The sequence below is a fragment of the Bubalus bubalis genome, chromosome 13 (genome assembly GCF_019923935.1).
Source record: "Bubalus bubalis isolate 160015118507 breed Murrah chromosome 13, NDDB_SH_1, whole genome shotgun sequence".
Classification (NCBI taxonomy): domain Eukaryota; kingdom Metazoa; phylum Chordata; class Mammalia; order Artiodactyla; family Bovidae; genus Bubalus; species Bubalus bubalis.
Window position 1 is genome coordinate 21,495,438 of NC_059169.1, and position 15,803 is coordinate 21,511,240.

The 15,803-nt window shown below is 40.5% G+C and overlaps 1 protein-coding gene across 3 annotated transcripts in view; it reads right to left on the reverse strand.

Annotated features, from left to right (window-relative positions):
- The window catches only part of GPC6 (glypican 6), a 1,252,059-nt gene that overhangs the window by 574,168 nt on the left and 662,088 nt on the right, over positions 1-15,803 (reverse strand). The gene's annotated exons all lie outside the window — the stretch shown is intronic.

The following is a 15,803-nucleotide window of genomic DNA, read 5'->3' on the forward strand; positions in this document are numbered from 1 at the left end:
TAATAGATGATGTGTTGATACACTCATTTCAGGGCACGATGGAGAAGGTTTCAGAGAAGAGGTTACATGAATGGAGTAGCCAACCTTTGCTGAGAGCATATCACACGTCAAACAGGATGCTGAGTGCTTTGTAATCACTATCTCTTCTCAGTGAATTAGAAGGTAGGTTTTATTATTAACTCCACTTTAGAGATAAATAATTGAGGGAGAAAGAGAGAGGAAGGACGAAGGAAAAAGGAAGGAAGAAACGAAGAAAGAAAAAGAGAAAGGAAACAGATGTGTGTATGCTGTGAGCTAAGTTGTCTCAGTTGCATCCGACTCTTTGCAACCCCATGGTCTGTAGCCCATCGGGCTCCTCTGTCCATGGATTCTCCAGGCAAGAATACTGGAGTGGGTTGTCATGGCCTTCTCCAGGGGATCTTCCCAACCCAGGGATGGAACCCGTGTCTCTTCTGTCTCCTGCACTGGCAGGTGGGTTCTTAACCACTAGCGCCACCTGGGAAACCTCAAAGAAAGAAAATATTGAGAAATAAAATGTTAAGTAAATCCTGTTGCTAATGAACGACTAAACGAAATCATCAACTCCAGGCTGCAGACTGCTCTGCTTAAAGGTGTCGTAGTCTACCTCGATATGAGAGGGATCTCAAAAGAACAAACTGTACTTATCAAGCAGCAATGAGATGCTCAAGGTTTTCTACAAAGAGTTTTCTACAGCCATATAGAAATGTGACTCATAACATCATCACTCAAAGGCACTTTACCATAACATAAGCAACCTTGTTTCACGAATTGGTGATGTTCTGCAGCATTCCACATAAATGAAATTTCTGGGAATAGCCTCACTTTAAAAAACAAAAAACATTGAAGTAGAAGTGTGAATGATAGTCATTTATTGCCTCAACCAGTAGCCCTGGGCAAGCACTAATCTTCTTTCTGCTAGTCTATACAAGTGCTACTTTTTTCAGAATTTCAGGTAAAGGGAGGATCATACGGAAGGCAGTCCTTTGTGTGTGGACTGGCTCAGCACAGTATCTTTCAGATTCATCCACATCAATCTGCTTCTCAATATTTTGTCTTTTTTTCTGCTGCATAGTATTCCTCTGCATGGCTACATTATGATTGCTTACCTATTCTCCTGCTGATGTACAGTTATTTCCAGTTTTTGGATGCAAATAGCATGATTGGTAAGGTGTACAGGAGCTCTCTCTTGAGATGACTTCTACAATGAACAACCCAATTACTTATCAATTTTTCACAATTTCGAGAGCCCGCCACTCTTTAGTCTTAGACACAATGGGCCTTTTATTCTGAATCTAAGAACTCTGTGCTTCTGCCATCAAGTGCCCTTGAGTTTGACACACAATTTTCTATTTCTGCAAGTCTCTTATCCAAGTACAATCTGTGTGTTTTGGTTCAATTTAAATTATGTGAGCTCAGAGAATCCCATCTCTCTAAATAGACCTTAGAATCATATCCCAGTGCAGTCACCATGAGCTGATGGTATGAAGGTAGCAGTGAGCACCGTACAGGCTAATTCTCTCAAATCCTCTATCAGCTCTTTCTTTGCCTTAGTTTCCTGAAATTAATGGAATTCTGCATCGAAATTACTCTTCTCTCCCAAAGGCAATGAAAACATGTTGGATGAGTACAGAAGAAAATTGCAATGTATGGGAGATGAAGAAATATCTTTGTTATCGTGTTCCCTGATGAAAGAAGACAAAAATATGACAGATTGTGGGGTCTGCACAGCTGGTTACACAGTCAGGATACCACGGGGTGGCAGTCTCTGTGCTACACCTCTGGTTAAAGGCTGAATCTCACAGACGAAAGGTTACAACCTCTGGCTTTAGACTAATCCTTCCATCAGATTCACAATGGAGATATCTGGAAAGCTGCTTAAATGAAGTGCTATCTGTCGGCCTGGCAGAAGTGATAATCCGTAGAAGCCTTTGGTGTTTCATGCTCTACATCATTATTGGTGTGTTGTATCAGACTGCATGAAAATGAGTTGAACCCCCGTTAAGGGATCTTGAAGTAGGTCAGACATTTATCAAAGCAATATATAGAAAGCCTGCTTTTTATTTGGCCATTTTTTTTCCCCAGACAGTAAGTTCCATTGAACTTGAAGTGACCCATGATTATAATAGCCATTTTATCTCTCAAGTGGGGAGGAGGAGGATTTGGGGACAGTGCATTTACTGTCTTTCCTAAGGACCTCAAAGAAGCTTTTACAAACTATATCCTCTAAAACATCTTTCTGGCTGATTTTTAGTTTTGCCTGGTGTCAACCACCATAATCCAATTGTGATGCAGAGTCTGTTCATTAATGCCCTAAGTCCTTTTTAGTATATACAAGGGAAAAACTATTTTCAAGTGTATTTTGAAATATATATTTTTATTATCTTCATCCAGAACTTTTCATACTGTTCATAGGGTTCTCATGTCAAGAATGCTGAGGTGGTTTGCCATTCCCTTCTCCGGTGGACATTTTTTCAGAAATCTCCACCATGACCCACCCATCTTGATGGCCCTTACACAGCATGGCTCATGGTTTCATTAAGTTACACAAAGCTGTGATCCATGTGATCATTTTGGCTAGTTTTCTGTGATTGTGGTTTTCATTCTGTCTGCCCTCTTATGGATGAGGATAACAGGCTTGGGTAACTTAAATCACTAGCTCTTACATTGCAGGAATCATCTCTGAGCACCAATAACTACCCACTTAACCCAGGATTTATCCTGGCCACCTGTAGTCTGGTACAGTGTTTTGCATTCTAGGATTGAGTTGGAAGATAGAGGTGTCGCATTCGAGCTCTACCTCTTTCTAGCTTTGCAACCTCAGGCAACTAGCGTAGCCTCCTTGCGCCTTGGGTTTACTACCTGTAAGAGAAGAATGATAATACAATATGCCTTCTCATGGCGTAGATTAAATGAAGTAACAAAGTGGGTGCAGAAGAAGAGCTCAATAAATACGAGACACTATTACTGCCCTGTTAGATCCTCTGGAGTCTAAAAGAACGAGCAGAAGGCTGAATCTCATTCCATGAGAATCACTCAACATCAGTGAGGGGTGGGATGGCAAGTCCTACAGAGAAATGAAGCAAGGAAGGGTACTGGCAACACGGCACACGATCGGCACTTTATGCTGATGGAAGGCAGGTTTAAATGATGTGTCACATACTCACGGGCAGCATCAGGTGTGGCGTTAATTGTGCAGAACAGCCAATTAGTACAGTTGCAGTTAAGAGCAGTGCTGGATGCACTTGGGAGGACTGGCCAGAGAAGGGAGGGTTGGAGCAGAGCCTTCATTGATGAGGAAGTGATAGAAAGGCAATGACCATCTTATATTTAACTAGTACCTAATCATATCCGACGAAGATTCAAATAGCGATTTGCTTATTACCAGGTAGACATTTTTCTTCACAATGCCTAAGTATTTGCTACTGTAGATCATTTGAAATGAGGTAGGATTACAGTATATCTAAAATATAGAAGAGAAAAAAAAAAACCTGGGAAATTTTGCTCATAAAGTTGACACAGCCTATTCTCAAGGAGCAATGGATTTTTAAGCATGTCACCACCCCCCCCCCCAACACACACACAACGAAATGCAAGAATGAAAAGGCATTTTAGAAGTAGGGCAGGAATATGTTAAGGGTTCTGATGAGCACTGACTTCATCTTTTATTTTTCTGGTGCAAATGTTCTTACCCAACACAACCGGGAGACTACTCCCTCTTGCCACATGAATGCACATCATATAGTGCATTCCCATAGTGGATGCCCATTTAATAAAGGACTTGAAAAGCCTGAGAGTGACAGGGGAGGGTGGACCTATTGGTCTCATAAACTGTATCGCAGTATCAGAATGCCATAGCAAGTCATAAATGCAATGAAAATGCTACTCATGTCAGGGTAAACTACAAATAAGAACTTTATGATGTCACAATACATCAGAGTTATATTTATGACTGTCCAGTGAGGAACAGTCCTTTAGCTGTACCAAAAAGAAGATTTTTATCTACCATAAACCCAGCATAACCAGTTTATTGCTTCTATTAACATGTAATGTGTGACGAATATGCTTGGAGAATATTAAAAGCCCGAACATAATAAGACTTTTGGCTGACTGTGACATAAGACTACTGTTCTGTTGGATTTAACAAATTACTCACAAAAATTATGACTATATAATTGCTTACTTATGAATAATCTACAAGAGAGTTAGACAAACTTTAACTGTAAAGGACCAGATTGTAAATATTTTCAGCTTTGCAGCTAAATGGGCTCTGTAATAACAATTCAACTCTGAGCTTATAGCAAGAAAGCAGACATAGGTAACATGTATTGATAAGTGAATGATTGTAACTATGGTCAAATAAAATGTTATTAACAAAAACAGGATGCAGACCAGCTTTGGTCCTCAGGATAGTTTGTTGACACTTAGTCTACCATAATTTAATTTGAAAGCTTTACTATCTGGTTGTCTCTAGTCTGTTTTCCAGTAGTCATGTACAGATGTTGAGAGCTGGTCCATAAAGAAGGCTGAGCGCCAAAGATTTGATGCTTTTGAAATGTGGTGCTGAAGAAGACTCCTGAGAGTCCTTTGGACTATAAGGACATCAAACCAGTCAATCCTAAAGGAAATCAATCCTGAATATGCATTGGAAGAACTGATGCTGAAGCTGAAGCTCTGATATTTTGGCCACCTGAAGAGCTGACTCATGGGAAAAGACCCTGATGTTGGCAAAGATTGAGAGCAGAAAGAGAATGGGGCAACAGAGAATGAGATGATTGGATGACGCCATTGACTCAATGGACATGAATTTCAGCAAACTCAGGGAGATAGTAAAGGACAGGGAAGACTGGTGTGCTGCAGTCCATGGTGTCTCAAAGAGTTGGACACAACTGAGTGACTGAACAACATGCCTGCTTTGCAGCTTTTGGGCTTTAGACCAAAGTTGCTAAGTCGCTTCAGTCGTGTCTGACTCTGTACGACCCCATAGACAACAGCCCACCAGGCTCCCCCGTCTCTGGGATTCTCCAGGCAAGAACACTGGAGTGGGTTGCCATTTCCTTCCCCAATGCATGAAAGTGAAAAGTGAAAGTAAAGTTGCTCAGTCGTGTCCGACTCTAGCGACCCCATGGAGTGCAGCCTACCAGGCTCCTCCGTCCATGGGATTTTCCAGGCAAAAGTACTGGAGTAGGTTGCCATTTTCTTCTCCATTAGACCAAAGAGGAAGGTCTAAATTAGAAGTGACCTGTTCTCCTTTCTCTACCTTCCTAGCTATGGATCAGACAGCTTACAAGGATTCATTTTTTGGGCCAGACACAGTGTGAGGAATAAGGATGTAGTGTCAAAAGAGCCACAATCTTTTCTTCTGTATCATAAAAGAAAGTGAAGCTGCTCAGTCATGTCCAACTCTTTGTGACCCCATGGACTGTAGCCTGCTAGGCTCCTCTGTCCATGGGATTTTCCAGGCAAGAATACTGGAATGGGTTGTCATTTCCTTCTCCAGGGGATCTTCCCAACCCAGGGATCGAACACAGGTCTCCTGCACTGCAGGCAGACTCCTTACCGTTTGAGCCACCAGGGAAGTCATAAAAGACGGTATCAAAAAAATGTGTCAAACCAGAGAGAGAGAGAAAAAAAATAGATTAAAAAATGGTAAATTTTGGAAGTCCATAAACTTCATAGGAAGAGAAAGCAGGGAAACAAACAAATAGAATATACTACACTGGGAACAGAGGGAATAATAAATGTCAATGGGGGTATTACTCCAGAAGGTTCATGATTGGATTTGCCTCTTTATATACAGTGACAGGTAAGCTCCCTTGTCCAATATATTTTGGGTTATACCATTTTATTTACAGCCACTTTCTCCGATGTGTTGGGAGCATCGTATATATAGCTCCCACAGAGGTAGACTAGGGCAGGATTTTATCTTCAGAACTGAGATTTTGAATTGGATTAAATCCTTTCTAAGGTATATGCACTGCAAACTCTTCTTCTATACAGTTTCTTGGGGACTCAACTTTCTGCCTGAATCAAATACCCTGCACCTTGAAAGGAATTTCCATTCTGGATGTTCCCCTGTGTAGACCCCCTCAATATCTACTCATGGAGGCATAAAGCCATGGCAATGTCTCCCCGACAGAAAGTGCATTCTCAGGCTTGCTTATTTTCCCCAGAAGTCAGCTAAACTTTCATGTGAGTGGTGAAAACTGTGAAGCTGCCCTCCTAAATGCTTTAGAAATGCCATTTAGCTGGTACTGCGGGGAGAGAACTTAAGAAAAATTCAACCCTGATAGAATTACATTTGTTCTTCATTCAATCTTGGTGAACTTTCTAGGCTGTAGAGCATATTGCTTTTACTGTGCTGTCATTTCTGAAAACCAAATTGCCCCAGAACTTTTATAATCACCCAAGAGAACTCCTAAGTGGGTTTAGTGTCATTCTATGAATCACAACTCTGATATAGGGTTCGTGGTGGCCCAGTCATTTCCACACACTCTGACTCATGGGATCTTCGAAGCAGTCAAGGCGGAGCCCCGTACCTGCCTGCCAGGCAGAGCGGGGCTCCAAGAGGCAGGACTGACCTCCCAGGATTTTAGATCACCTAATACAGCCCTTCTGTGAAGAGGCCCAGAGGAAGAAGTCATTCATCCAGTAAAAAGGTTATAGAGTGATGTCACAGAGTCAAGGAGCAGCTCAATATGAGCCAGAGTTCTTGTCACTGTTTCCCGGGGGTCTCTACTTTGTGGTTGTACACCAATTTAAAATAAAAGAGACAAAATGAGATAATGAAATTCATCAACTGACAGCTCAGAGTCAACTGGCGCCAGTAAAAGCAATGCCTTTCATGAGGCAAATAACACCAGGTGCCAGGAGGCACCTTAAAATAAAAGCTTGAAACGCCTTGACAGAAGAGGATGAAGACCCGGGGTTCATGTTCTTTGCCCACCACCATTCATTCCTGGAAGTTGTCTTCTGGTAGATTCTTGGATAAAATAAGGGTTTGTATATGTATATGTAATAGGCATGGATATTAAAAACACATCTTCATGTGTGTGCATGTACACATATATACATATATGCTATGGGCTAAGCTGCTTCAGTCATGTCTGACTCTGCAACCCTATGGATAGTAGCCTGCCAGGCTCCTCTGTTCATGGAATTCTTTAGACAAGAAGAGCCATTTCTTTACCACTAGCACCACCTGGGAAGCTATCTATCTATCTATCTATACACACACACACACACACACACACACACACACAGGGCTTCCCTGATAGCTCAATCAATGCAGGAGACCCCAGTTTGATCCCTGGGACAGGAAGATCCACTGGGAAAGGAAGGTTACCCATTCCAGTATTCCTGGGCTTCTCTTGTGGCTCAGCTGGTAAAGAATCTGCCTGCAATGTAGGAGATCTGGATTCAATCTCTGGGTTGGGAAGATCTCCTGGAGAAGGGAAAGTCTACCCATTCCGGTATTATGGCCTGGAGAATTCAGTCCATGGGGTTGCAGAGTCGGACATGACTGAGTGACTTTCACTTTCACTTATACACACACATACACACACACACACACAACTTCATAATATATATTAAAACAATATATATATATATATATATATATATAATGTACCTACACACAGAGCTTCATGAAAATTCTACTAAGCCCACAGTACCAAAAATTATAAATATATCTTCCTACCCTTTGAGTTTCATTACTGTGTAGGGTTGGGTATGTTATCCCTGAAATCAATGTTTTATTCAATTTATATTTCCAAGACCTAGAACACAGTCTGGTGTACAATTAGTGCTTAGCAAGTCTTCTTCATTAAATTCATTCAGAATAATTTTTTTTTTTACTGTTGTAAAATAGAAAAGTGTCATACAAAGCTGTAATAAAAATAAAGTTAATGATCATAGGGAGTGTTTTGAATGCTTATTATGGCCAGGTACTATTCTAGGGGATTAACATGGATTTACCCTTTTAATTCTCAAAACACACCTACAAGGGACTATTAGTACCCATTTTACAGAAAAAAACTGAGGATAGAGATATTATGTAATTGCAACATGGTCCCCAAACTGGAAAGTAAAGGCTTCTAAGTCAGTATTCAATCCCCCAAATTCTGGCCCCTGAATCTACCTTTTCAGCTACAGAAATAATTCAATAAGTTAACTTTTAAAAATTTTACTATAGTGAGTGCAGCTAAGACAAAATGGGATTCAAAGTATCATTATACAATAATTATTTTGTGCAATAGCATTAACTGTAACAGATCTTGGCCAGCTATAAGATTGTTAAGGACTGAAAGTCTTCATTATTCTAACAAACTTTCTCCATGTCAGCAAAGTAAAAAGTAAGTTTGGAATGCCCATCTCACTCCACACCTTAAAAATACTGGGAAAGTTGTTAGGCAGAAATAAGAATATTATATGAAACAACTCTACAAGTGCCTTATCACCTCCAAGAATGATTCCAGGACATTCTGCAAAGGAATTCTGAAATTCTTCACCCTGATCCATCATCAGCCACACACACTGCTGTAAAAGATTGCCAAGCAGCAAATGTGGGTCCATGTGCAACTCAATGTACATCCATGGGGAAAAAAAAAACCAAAAAAAAACAAACAAACTACCCCACTCCAAGGAAGAGATGAAAACTAGCTTTCTCTTTCTCACATTTAAGAAAGTGGAGTCTTTTCCTGTTTAGTTGGTACGTTCATTTGTGTCATATTTTAGATTTCACATATAAGTGGTATCATATGGTATTTGTCTTTCTCCTTCTGACTTACTAGGGGGTGGGGAGGTGAGGAAGGGAAACATTGGGAGTATGGGATTAGCAGATATAAACTATTATAGACAGGATGGATAAACAACAAGATCTTACTATTTACCACAGGGAACTATATTCAATATCCTGTGATAAAACATAATGGAAAAGAATATGAAAAAGTATATGTATATGTATAACCGAGTCACTTTGCTATACAGCAGAAATTAACAGAAATTGTAAACCAACTATACTTAAATAGAAGCTTTCCAGGTGGTGCTAGTGGTAAAGAACCCGCCTGCCAATGCAGGAGACAGAGAGACTTGGGTTTGATCCCTGGGTCAGTCGGGAAGATGCCCTGGAGGAAGGCATGGCAACCCACTCCAGTGTTTTTGCCTGGAGTATCCCATGGACAAAGGATCCTGCAGGTTACAGACCATAAGGTCGCAAAGAGTTGGACACAACTGAAATAAACTTTAAAAAAAAAAAGAAAGAGGAAGTAAAGTTTTCAACAATTTAAAGCACTTCTTCCTTTAAAAAATGTACAAATTATTGAATGTCTATTCTGGTCCTGGCACTAATACAGCTTTTGAGATACATGGTCCGTCTCCTGTGGATCTGTGAGAGGCACATATTCATCAAATAATCACACACCCAAAATGCAAAAGACTACAGAGTGATAGAGTTAAGACTAAGAGGTGAACCTTGCTCTAAAAGCCTATGAAGAAGGAGAAGACTCCTGAGAGTCCCTTGGACTGCAAGGAGATGCAACCAGTCCATTCTGAAGGAGATCAGCCCTGGATGTTCTTTGGAGGGAATGATGCTAAAGCTGAAGCTCCAGAACTTTGGCCACCTCATGCAAAGAGTTGACTTATTGGAAAAGACTCTGATGAGAGATTGGGGGCAGGAGGAAAAGGGGATGACAGAGGATGAGATGGCTGGATGGCATCACCGACTCAATGGACGTGAGTCTGAGTGAACTCCAGGAGTTGGTGATGGACAGGGAGGCCTGGGGTGCTGCGATTCATGGGGTCGCAAAGAGTCGGACACGACTGAGCGACTGAACTGAACTGAACTGAATCCCTAATGACTTTCTTGAGGAAGCAATGCTAGTGCTCATATCTAAGCAATCAGTAACATTTGGCTAAGAGTGGAGGGAAAGGAAGAGGATGAGCAAAGGACACAAGAAAAAGACCCTAACGTGAGGGAAGGAGGAAATGTGAGGGTGTAAAGAGGTGAGATACAGCCAGTGGGGCTGGAGCAGAAGATCCAGACATTTGGACCTGCGATAAGATCTTGAAGGCTTGGTGCCATGTTGAAGAGCTTTATGCTAATCCTGGGGGCATTGTAAAGCCAAAGATATGTTAGTCTTTGTCTCCGTTTCCTCATATTCACACATTTGCAGTGTGGAGAGTCAGCTGAGTGAAAGGGGAGGGATCAGTAATATGGCTCCTGAACTATATGCTGATATCTATAATTTTTGAGTTCAAATAAATCTAAATCCATATAAAATACTAATATAGTTGCTAAGGGTTGAATTGTGCATCCCTTGAAAAAGATGTGTGGAAGTCTTAACCCCCAGTGCCTCAGAAAGTTACCTTACTTAGTAATACAGTCTTTACAGAAGTAATCAAGTTAAGTGATCAAGAGCTCAGACTTGGGACAAGATTGCAAAGGATGACTGCCCATGTGTTAGCTGAGTATCCAATCTCTGTTTCTATTAAATAGAATATGCTCCAAAGAATATTTAATTAATTATTTACATGAGTAAATAATTTGTTAAATAAGGGGAGTTTTTCTCTTATGACTCTTCCCAACAGTACAATAACAATTCTTGTTTCTTCTTCTTAATAATAGCATGATAATTTTTAATACGAAATCATAATAATTTCCTTTCCTTGATCCTACTTCTAAGTCAGGTTCAATTTCCCCCCTTCCTTTTTATAACAAAATACCTCAAAAGACTTACGTATTCTTCCAGCCTATGATGATTCTCCCACTCTCTTTTAAAATCATTTAGACTTTCACCACAATCGACCCCAACAAAAACATTAGTGAAGACCATTGATGACCTCCACATTGGCTAATTCCATAGTCCCTTCTCATCCTGATTTTACACTAAGCCATCTGCAGAATTTAGCATGGTTATCATCTGTTCCCACTTGCTACAGGTTTTCTCACTTAGCTTCTAGGACATCATATTCTTATGGTTTTCCTACTATCTCATCGGTTGATCTTCTCTGTTCTGTTTGTTGATTTATCCACTTCTGCCAGAGCTCTTAAAATTGAGTCATTGGATCTCTACTCCTCTATAGACACTCACTTCCTTGGTGATGTCATCTAACCTTGCAGCTTTAAATGTCATCCATATTCTTATGCCTCCCACTTGTACATCTCCAGACAAAATGTTTCTTTAGAACTCTAGACTCATACTTTCAATTATCTACTCAACACCTCCACTCATATACATAAAAGATCTCTAAAGCTTCATCTGCCTCAAGCTGACCTCACATTCTGCACCCAAACCATACCACTTTCAATTTTCACCATCTCAATCAATGGCAACAACCCATTTCTTGCTGTTCAGGGCAAAAATTTTACATGGCGTCCGCAAAGCTTCTTAACTTTCTTTTCCAGCCTGCAGCCTGCTAGTTTGTACCTTCAAAATGGAACAGTATCCAGACTACTTCCATTGTTCAGTCAATTCAGTTCAGTCACTCAGTCGTGTCCGACTCTTTGCGACCCCATGAATCGCAGCACGCCAGGCCTCCCTGTCCATCACCAACTCCTGGAGTTCACTCAGACTCATGTCCATCGAGTCGGTGATGCCATCCAGCCATCTCATCCTCTGTCGTCCCCTTCTCCTTCTGTCCCCAGTCCCTCCCCTTATATCCCATAACAATAACTTATGTTATCGTTATCAATATGTTATCACAATAACAATATGTTATCCCTTAACAATAACTTCCATTGTTAGCTGATTCCAATGCAATAGTCAGACTGGTGGACTTCCTTTTCTTTATTTCTACTCTGCATCCAACATAGTATCCAGAGTTGCTCTAAACCATTTATTTCACCTTATTCCTTTGCTCAAAACTCTCCAATCAAACATGAAAAACAGAAAACATATTTTACATTAGAGTGAAAAGAAGAGTAGCAATAAGGAAAAGACAGAATTTATAAGCATTAGTATATTAGAACAAAAATTGAAATGAATGGATAAATATCATAATACTGTGTTTTTCTATTGGTACTAGGGTTTGCATTATCTATATTTTCAAAATAATGATGTTTTGAAGGGAAACTATGTTATGGAATCCAAACAGCAGGCTTAAATTTCATATCTAATAGATCCTACACATAAAGCATAAACCATCAGCCATTTATTAACTCATGTAAGATCTATTAATAATGCAACTACAGTGTATTGGGCAGGTATAACAATGGATTGTAATTGGGATTAATGAAATTATGGTAAGAAAAGATGAAATTCTATAAATATATCTGTATCAGTAAAAAGATTTTCAGGCTGAAGATACCAACTAAACCATCAAACAGTATGTGGTAGATAATTCATTTTCTTATAACTAACATTTAAAATAAATAAACATCGATGATGTTTGTAGATTGTTTTTGTTTGTTTTAGAGCAGACTTTGAACTATAACATTATTTAATTAGTGTGTGTTAGCAGCACTTTGCCCATTCTCAAGGTAAAATGAAACATTAGAAGTTTAATTCAATTTCTTCCTCTCCCCCATTATCTTTGGTCTGCAAACATCACTATTCTTTTGACCCCATATATTATTTGTGGACTGAGCTACATCGTTTGGTTCTTATATTTCTTTTTATTCTTTAAACACATATTTAGTTATTTTCCCTTTTGGCTGCACTGAGTCTTCACTGTCGTGTGCAGGCTTTTTCTAGTTGTAGAGAGTGGGGGCTACTCCTCGTTGCGATGCACAGGCTTCCCATTGCAGTGGCTTCTCTCGTGGTGCTTCTCACTGTGGTGGCTTCTCTCGTGGTGCTTCTCACTGTGGTGGCTTCTCTCGTGGTGCTTCTCACTGCAGTGGCTTCTCTCGTGGTGCTTCTCATTGTGGTGGCTTCTCTCGTGGTGCTTCTCACTGAGGTGGCTTCTCTCGTGGTGCTTCTCACTGCGGTGGCTTCTCTCGTGGTGCTTCTCACTGCGGTGGCTTCTCTCGTGGTGCTTCTCATTGTGGTGGCTTCTCTCGTGGTGCTTCTCACTGAGGTGGCTTCTCTCATGGTGCTTCTCACTGCGGTGGCTTCTCTTGTGGTGCTTCTCATTGCGGTGGCTTCTCTCGTGGTGCTTCTCATTGTGGTGGCTTCTCTCGTGGTGCTTCTCACTGCGGTGGCTTCTCTCGTGGTGCTTCTCATTGCGGTGGCTTCTCTCGTGGTGCTTCTCATTGCGGTGGCTTCTCTCGTGGTGCTTTTCATTGAGGTGGCTTCTCTCGTGGTGCTTCTCATTGAGGTGGCTTCTCTCGTGGTGCTTCTCACTGTGGTGGCTTCTCTCGTGGTGCTTCTCATTGAGGTGGCTTCTCTCGTGGTGCTTCTCACTGTGGTGGCTTCTCTCGTGGTGCTTCTCACTGTGGTGGCTTCTCTCGTGGTGCTTCTCATTGAGGTGGCTTCTCTCGTGGTGCTTCTCATTGAGGTGGCTTCTCTCGTGGTGCTTCTCACTGCAGTGGCAGAGCAAGGGCTCTAAGGTGGGTGGGTTGCCGTAGTTGTGGCCCCCAGGTTCTAGAGCACGGGCTCAGTAGTTGTGGCACAGGGGCTTCAGTTGTTCCCTGGCATGTGGGATCTTCCTGGAGAAGGGATCGAACTTGTGTCCCCTGCATTGGCAGGCTGATTCTTAACCACTGGATTATCAGGGGAGCTTCTACATTTCTTTTTTATCCTTTATTTTTGGTATGTTTATGTTCATTTCATCTTTTCAGATAAGCAGCCAGTAAGTAACTCAAGGACCTATTTGAACTTTTCCTTTCCCCAAACTCTCAGAATAGTGAAAACACAGTGATGTTTAGTAAACATCAGTTTATTGGGATTAAAACACACTCATCCTCAGCAATCAAAGTAACAGTTAACAAGTCTTATTACCACACACAATAACCTCCAACTTTTCATAAGAACGTTCTCTTTTCCTTCCTTGCTTTGCATAACTTTCAAAGACCCTGAATATTGGCTGAATCTTTCATTTGTTATTTTTATCCAAATATGCAGAAAGTTTCTAATTTCCAAGGATACAAATAATCTGTCATGATATGACTTCTAAATGCTAGCAAAATCACCATTCTATTATCCTCCAAAGGAGCTAAGACCTGATCAAATTATTCTGGACAGCATCAGCACAAACCTTAAACTATCTATAGAATTCACAATGTGTTGACATGGCTGACTATTTCCAAATCCTTCACAACATCTCTGATTTTTTATGTTTTGCCAAGAAGCACAGAGTGCTTCTTTCAGTCTGTCGCTTTCTTTCTACATGAAAACTCCCTTTGATTCTCTCCTGCTGCTTATAAGTAAACTCCCTGATGTGTTTGCAATTTATTGTGATCTATTTTCCTCTTTCCAATAAAGATGAATTTTACAGACCCTCTCATAGTGACCAATGTGGGGAAAAAAAAAAACAACAAACTTCTGAATGATATTAGCAACAAGCCAAGTACATCACATACAGTTGACATTAAATAAATGATATGTGACTATAAATTATTTATTGTCCCACCATTTTAATACAGGAATTGCTGAACAAGAATTTACAGCAAGGAATAGGTAGCAAGCAGTGACTGTGAGAAATGGTAGTTATTTTTCTTCAACTTCTATTTTCATTAAAGCCACAAACAATTTTTCTTTGCCTAACTAAAAATTTTCTCCAAGATAGTGGCACAACAAACCAGGTATGGAGGTCAGCTAATGGTGTATGATGACCCATGGCCAAGGTCAAGGCTTACAATCCAGATCTGACTTACTTCTCCAATCTGCTGGTTCCCTGTAATGTATACAATGCCATGCCATGCTCAGCCTCTTTAGTCATGTCTGACTCTCTGACCCTATAGACTGTAGCCCTCCAGGCTCCGAAGTCCATGGGATTTTCTGGGCAAGGATACTGGAGTGGCTTGCCATGCTCTCCTCCAGGGGATCTTCCTTTCCCAGAGACTGAACTCACGTCTCTTGCATTGCAGGAAGGTTCTTTACAGCACACTGATCTCAAATATGTCCCACCCTTGCACACCTTTGTCCCTCACAGTCCCACCTGCATGGAATAAACGTCTACAAGTGGCCAATGCCACTTGGAAAACTCATCATCTTTGCAAAAGGAGCATCAGCATCCACAGATTTGGGTTCTTTCCAAGCATGCTCACACCAACTATCGTCCTCACCACTACGACAGAGTTTATCACTTACTCCTCGTATACACTGTGCAAATAGCTTGTTTCAAAACACACGGTTTACTCATTTCCCTGTAGTTGACTCATTTGTTTACAATCCTATGTCTCATTACTTGACTTTCGTAGCCACGGCCCATGTCTTTGGGCTTTTTTGATCCACTCTGCCTATCACAGCACTTGAGGCAAGTTAAATGCTCCATTAATACCTGTTGAATGTTAATGTTTAGAGGACTGAAAAAAAAACTGGACAAGTGCCTTATCCTCACCACGAGTTAGGAGTCCGAGAATTATGCTTATACTCTCTCATAAAATCATATTCCTCTAAGAAAAGAAATTTGATTTACATTTCTATAGGTGGGAAGGTAAGTTAGTCAAATTCTTTAAAGATAAACTATTTTAGTGACATTACTGTATCACTAAAGCATTATTGTAAATTTATAGAAATAAAAATGAGACAACATGTTATCAAGTAGAAATATATTGATGGATTTGTTCATATAATTAATGTTTATGAATTTTGTGTAGTTTATAATTAAAGTTCATGATTCCATGTACAGAGATGCTCCTTAAAAACTGGAAAACGTCTTAACTAGGTAAAACTTATCTTTTTCAG